Source organism: Asterias amurensis, chromosome 4 (genome assembly GCF_032118995.1).
Source record: "Asterias amurensis chromosome 4, ASM3211899v1".
In the NCBI taxonomy this organism is placed as follows: domain Eukaryota; kingdom Metazoa; phylum Echinodermata; class Asteroidea; order Forcipulatida; family Asteriidae; genus Asterias; species Asterias amurensis.
In genome coordinates, this window is record NC_092651.1 from 11,257,782 (window position 1) to 11,264,978 (window position 7,197).

Sequence of the window (7,197 nt, forward strand, 5' to 3'; positions counted from 1 at the left end):
GTATTAAAGTATATATCAAGTTTACAAAATATGTTAATGCTATTAATTATAAAAAGTTTACAAAATATAAAAAGTTTACAAATTAAAGGATAAAAGTATATATCAAGTACACAAAATATATAAAAAAATATACAAAAATACACAAATTGTACAAACTAAAGTACAAAAGTATAAAGACAGTTTACAAAATATGTTAATTCTACGTATTATAAAAAGTGAACAAAATGTTAAAGGTTTACAAAATAAAGGAAAAGTGTAGATAAAGTTTACAAAATAGGTTAGTTGTATTAATTATAAAAAAAATTGCACAATAAAGTATAAAAGTGTATCATCAATTTACAAAATATGTTAATGCTATTAATTATAAAAAGTTTACAAAATATAAAAAAATTACAAATTAAAGTAAAAACGAATCGATCAAGTTTACAAAATATGTTCAATCTTTTAATTATAAAAAGTTTACAAAATATTACAAATTTACAACAAAAGTATAAAATTATAGATAAATTTTACAAAATGTGTTAATTCTATTATTTTTTAAAAAGTTTACAAAATAAAGTATAAAAGTATAGATTAAGTTAACAAAATAAAGTATAAAAGTATATATCAAGTTTACAAAAAAATATGTTAACTAAATTAATTTTATAAAAGCTTACACAATATGTCAATTCAATTAATTACAAAAAGTTTACAACATATAAATGTTTACAAAATAAAGGATAAAAGTAAAGATAAAGTTTACAAAATATGTTAAAAGTAAGTATTATAACAAATTTACAAAATGTTAAAAGTTTACAAATAAAGTAAAAAAGTATAAATTTTACAAAATATGTTCATTCTATTTTAATTATGAAAAATTTACAAATCATAAAAACTGGTATGAAGTTTAACACTAAAAAAAGTTTACAGATATATAAAGTTTATGAAATAAGGTCAATACAAAGTAAAGTTTACAAAATATAGTTTACAAAACATATAATGTTAAAAAAATTATAAAGTTTACAAATATATAATGTTTACACTAAATAAATAAAGTGTTGGCGAAACTATTGCACAGGGTTGCGCTCTTGTATTTGAGGATGAAACAAAATTTGAATTGGAACTAAATATTTAATGTGTATTTAAAATATTTATGTAAAAAAAAAAAAATTAAAGTGTTGGCAAATTTAAAGTTATGACACAAGATGGCGCTGCGCTAGCTCCCTCTGCATGCATGGGCGTCAAGAAGGTTCGAGCAAACAAAAACCGAAGAAGTCTTGACATTTCCCCTGCATTACTTGTTCAAGCTACCTCCCCGCCCGAGCTTTGGTTGCAGTAGTATAAGTGTGCGCGTGATACGTTGCCTTGGAGGAATTTAGGTGGTCAGGTGACTGTACTACCTGACCAATAAAGGGCCAAGAGGAGGATGCCTGAGGACCACATCCCAGAGGGTGCCTGTCTCCATTGTGGACGAGAAGATGCATTTCTGTCTAAAGGATGAAACAACAGATGTAGCTGGTAAAGTGGAGATTAATTCTATATAAATGTTCAAACATGTTGGTGAAAAGTAGGGATTGAACTCAATTTTTGAGCAAATTTGTTTTATTTTGAATGGAACAAGACTGTTTTGCTCTTCTGAATTTAGTGATTTTAAGAAAAATAAACACTCTGGTACATAAATGTGCCATATAAACCTTGCAACATGAATATTATTCTACATTGAAAAGTATTTGACTAGAATAATAATATTAATGACTTGATTGACATATATTTCAGGAATCTGCAGTTCTGCGTGGGATGTGGTGTACTACCTGACGAAGAACCACTAGGACAACATCCCAGAGGGTGCCTGAAGACGACATCCCAGAGAGTGCCTGAGGACGATATCCCAGAGGGTGCCTGAGGACGACATCCCAGAGGGTGCCTGAGGACAACATCCCAGAGGGTGCCTGAGGACGACATCCCAGAGGGTGCCTGAGGACGACATCCCAGAGGGTGCCTGAGGACGACATCCCAGAGGGTTCCTGAGGACGACATCCCAGAGGATGCTTGAGGACGACATCCCAGAGGGTGCCTGATGAGGACAATTCCCAGAGGGTGCCTGCCTCCATTGTGGATGAGAAGTTGGCGTTTCTGTCTAATGGATGAAACAACAGATGTAGCTGGTATACTGGAGATTAATTCTATATATGTTCAAACATGTTGGTGAAAAGTAGCGATTGAACTCAATTTTGCTCTAATGAATTTAGTATTTGAAAGAAAAAAAACTGGTACATAAATGTGCCAAATATAAACCTTGCAACATGAATATTATTTTACATTGAAAAGTATTTGACGAGATTAATAATATCAATGACTTGATTGACATATATATTTCAGGAGTCTGCAGTTCTGCGTGGGATGTGGTATACTACCTGACCAAGGGCCACGAGGATGACATCCCAGAGGGTGCCTTAGGACGACATCCCAGAGGGTGCCTGAGGATGACATCCCAGAGGGTGCCTGAGGACGACATCCCAGAGGGTGCCTGAGGACCACATCCCAGAGGGTCCCTGAGGACGACATCCCAGAGGGTGCCTGAGGACGACATCCCAGAGGGTACCTGACGTCGACCTCCAAGAGGGTGCCTGAGGACGACATCCCAGAGGGTGCCTGAGGACGACATCCCAGAGGGTGCCTGAGGACCACATCCCAGAGGGTGCCTGCCTCCATTGTGGATGAGAAGATGGATTTCTGTCTAATGGATGAAACAACAGATGTAGCTGGTAAATTGGAGATTAAGTCTATATATTTTCAAACATGTTGGTGAAAAGAAGCGATTGAACTCAATTTTGGAGCAAATTTATTTTATTTTGAATGGAACATAACTGTTTTGCTCGTCTGAATTTAGTGATTTGAAGAAGAAAAAAACACCCTGGTACATAAATGTGCCAAATATAAGACTTGCAACATGAATATTATTCTACATTGAAAAGTATTTGACGAGAATAATGTTATTAATGACTTGATTGATATATATTTCAGGAGTCTGCAGTTCTGCGTGGGATGTGGTGTACTACCTGACCAAGGGCCATGAGGACGACATCCCAGAGGGTGCCTGAGGACGACATCCCAGAGGGTGCCTGATGAGGAAGACATCACAGAGGGTGCCTGAGGACGACATCCCAGAGGGTCCCTGAGGACGACATCCCAGAGGGTGCCTGCCTCCACTGTGGACGAGAAGTTGCGTTTTTGTCTAATGGATGAAACAACAGATGTAGCTGGTAAAGTGGAGTTTAATTCTAATTATTTTCAAACATAATGGTGAAAAGTAGCGATTGAACTCATTTTGGAGCAAATTTGTTTTATTTTGGGTGAAACATAACTGTTTTGCTCTTCTGGATTTAGTGATTTGAAAAACAAAAACACTCTGGTACTTAAATATGCCAAATATAAACCTTGCAACATGAATATTATTCTACATTGAAAAGAATTTGATGAGAATAATATTAATGACTTGATTTACATATATTTCAGGAGTCTGCAGTTCTGCGTGTGATGTGGTATACTACCTGACGAAGGGCCACTAGGAGGACATCCCAGAGGGTGCCTGAGGACGACGTCACAGAGGGTGCCTGAGGACGACGTCACAGAGGGTGCCTGAGGACGACATCCCAGAGGGTGCCTGAGGACGACATCCCAGAGGGTGCCTCTGAACAACATCCCAGAGGGTGCCTGAGGACGACATCCCAGAGGGTGCCTGAGGACGACATCCCAGAGGGTGCCTGAGGACGACATCCCAGAGGGTGCCTGAGAACGACATCCCAGAGGGTGCCTGAGGACGACATCCTAGAGGGTGCCTGAGGACGACATCCCAGAGGGTGCCTGAGGACGACATCCCAGAGGGTGCCTGAGGACGACATTCCAGAGGGTGCCTGAGGACGACATCCCAGATTGTGCCTGAGGACGACATCCCAGAGGGTGCCTGAGGACGACATCCCAGAGGGTGCCTGAGGAAGACATCCCAGAGGGTGCCTGAGGACGACATCCCAGAGGGTGCCTGAGGACGCCATCCCAGAGGGTGCCTGAGGACGCCATCCCAGAGGGTGCCTGAGGACGACATCCCATGATGCGTTTTTGTTGAATGAGGTAGCTGGTAATGTTAAGACTAATTCTAATTATTTTCTTGTGAATTAAGTCTTGTTTGCATGAGAAACCCAAACAGTTTTTACGCATGAATTTAACGGACTGTTCAAGGTATTTATTGTGTTCATCTTTTTTTCATCGTTTTTTAATGCAAAATCCCCAATCTTTAAAATCTGTAAACTGAAACTTTTCAAATATCATCTGTAAACAGGTGATGTCATGAGGAAAAAATTTGTTATTTTATCTCTTGACCAAGTTCAGCAGAAAATATTGCTACACAGTTTTCTGCTAAGCAAAAAACAGCAGGATACTAGTCATTGTACATGTGACATATTTTTGGCATAACCCTTTTGTGCTTGGCTCCTTTTTGTGCTTAAGCAGATTTTGAAATTAAGCCCCCATGATATATATTTGTCTTTATATGGTTTGTACTGATGTCAGTACATTGTAATTTTCTTTCAGATGATTGTGACGACTGCTTTTCTGCCCTCCGTCAATATGGACCATGAAGATGTGACATCACAGTACAAAGAGAGATACATCATGGCTTGAGGAGATAGACTTCAAGTATTTCTCAGCTGCATACCAGGGTCCCAAATTTAACTTGAAGGTAAGATCTCTTTAAGCTAAGCTTGAGTTTAGAGTTTAGAAATCCATTAAAGTGCAGAAAATAGACTTTTTTTTGGTCTCATAATTCAAACATAGTCCTATATACCTTGCACGAATACTGTATGTTAAAGCGCCAGGAGCGTCACTGAGTTAGGAATATGCATGCTTTATAAAAGGCCATTATTGTTATAATTATACGCACATATTCAACCTTTAAATCCAAATCTCAATCTAACTGGGTTTTTTTCTTGTTTGATTATATCACAGATGCTGAGCCACCTACTGCAGTACCAATAACACTCTTGCTTCACCACCTCATCTTAGGCGTCATGACAACAGATGGACCCATTGTGCAACAGAATGAACCCCAAGAACACGAACAAGACGAAGAGTTACCAAGTTGCGTTGGATGGATGACATCGGAGAATTTGGAAGCGTCACTTGGATGCGACAAGCGCAAGAACGATAAAGGTGGAATGGTGAAGGGGCCTTCCTTCTGCAGTATGGAGCGACATAGGCAAGATAGATAGATATTTTGCCATTTAAAATAACACACATAAGTTTTTGTGAAAATAAATATTCTTATTTCGTTTCAAATGAAGTTTACTTCATTCACAATTATTGTCAACATATTTGTAACAAGGTACCATTACAAGTATGTGGGGCAGAATACATGTTAACTTGTTACTTATACAAAATCATGTATTCAAACACAAAAATTGCATGTTTGTAATGAGGTACTTTATTACACTCATGCAGTTAAAACATCCTTGCAAGTATGTAAAAGTTTCGTGCGCGTAATGAAGTACCGCCATTACAAACATGAACCAAGATACGTTAATTTGTAATGCAGTTTACAAATTACAAAGTACGAAACAACACAAGGTTAATTGTAAAAGTAACTCATTACTAATCAAAGGGATTGTAAACATTAAGTAGTTATTTATGTAATTAAGTTTTGTATTGTTACTACTTAATTTGAATAATGAATTAAATATGAATAAACTTTTATTATGTGTCACTGTCTTCCAATTATTTATTAGTCTAATTATTGTTTACATGGTATCGGTTTGGGTACCCTCACATGGTGGCCACCATGTTTTTTTTTAATAATAGTTACTATATGAGGATACCTAACTCTTGTTAAAGTTATGTCAAAGGTCAAGACAGTGTCAATTGCGTTGTATTTATTACTCATTAACAAGGTTATTTATTTACAAAGGTCATGACTTTGTCTATTGTGATAATTAATAGGGTTTGAGTACTCATTAAAGAGGTTATTTAATTACAAAGGTAATGACATTGTCACTGGCTATTAATAGGGTTTGTGTACTCATTAACGAGGTTGTTTAATTACCAAGGTAATGACATTGTCATTGTGTTTATTAATAGGGCTTGAGTACTCATTAAAGAGGATATTTAATTACTAAGGTAATGACATTGTCATTGTGTTTATTAATAGGGCTTGAGTACTCATTAACTAGGTTATTTAATTACAATGGTAATGACATTGTCATTGTGTTTATTAATAGGGCTTGAGTACTCATTAAATAGGATATTTAATTACAATGGTAATGACATTGTCATTGTGTTTATTAATAGGGCTTGAGTACTCACTAAAGAGGTTATTTAATTACTAAGGTAATGACATTGTCATTGTGTTTATTCATAGGGTTTGAGAACTCATTAACTAGGTTATTTAATTACAAAGGTAATGACATTGTCATTGTGTTTTATGAGGTTTTTGAGTACTCATTCATAAAGTTATTTAATTACAAGGTTTTTTGTTTATTTATGGTGTTGAGTACTCATTAAGGATGTATTAAGATCTGTTTAACTGTTAATTGTGGGGTGGGAGATGACAACCTTCACGTGGTCCACCCTGTTGTTAACTAATTGTCATCAAACAATATAGCTATATGAGTTTATGAGTACTCATTAATAAGGTTATTTAATTACAAGGTTTATTGTTTATTTATGGTGTTGAGTACTCATTAACAATGTATTTAGATCTTTGTTCCTGTTAATTGTGGGGTGGGAGATCCTTCACGTGGTCCACCCTGTTGTAAACTAATTGTCATCAAACAATATAGCTATAATATTTATGAGTACAAGGTTTGTTGTTTATTTATGGTGTTTAGTACCCATTAACGATGTATTAAGATCTCTTTTACTGTTAATTGTGGGGTGGGAGATGACAACCTTCACGTGGTCCACCCTGTTGTAAACTAATTGTCATCATTAGAGCTATATATATGTTTATAAAGCTCTACATTAAACCAATTTAAATGTTTAAGAATGTTAATGATCAGTCTATGACCATTCATTAACAGTTCATAACACACTGTTTCATCCATTCAATTCATGAATATTTTATGGACTTTGATAAAGTTCATGTATACTCATGGAAGTCCATCTAAGCTTTCTTTGCAGTTTTATTCATACCTCAACTCTGTATCAACTCCCTTTTTTCAAATTGGTATA

At 36.0% G+C, this 7,197-nt stretch overlaps 1 long non-coding RNA gene across 1 annotated transcript; it reads left to right on the forward strand.

Moving 5' to 3' along the window:
• The first annotated feature begins 3,988 nt into the window (after positions 1–3,988).
• Positions 3,989–6,332, forward strand: LOC139936557 (uncharacterized). The gene is made up of 3 exons (XR_011785974.1): positions 3,989–4,107; positions 4,567–4,714; positions 4,981–6,332. It is a non-coding gene; the product is annotated as an uncharacterized lncRNA (long non-coding RNA).
• The last annotated feature ends 865 nt before the right edge of the window (positions 6,333–7,197 follow it).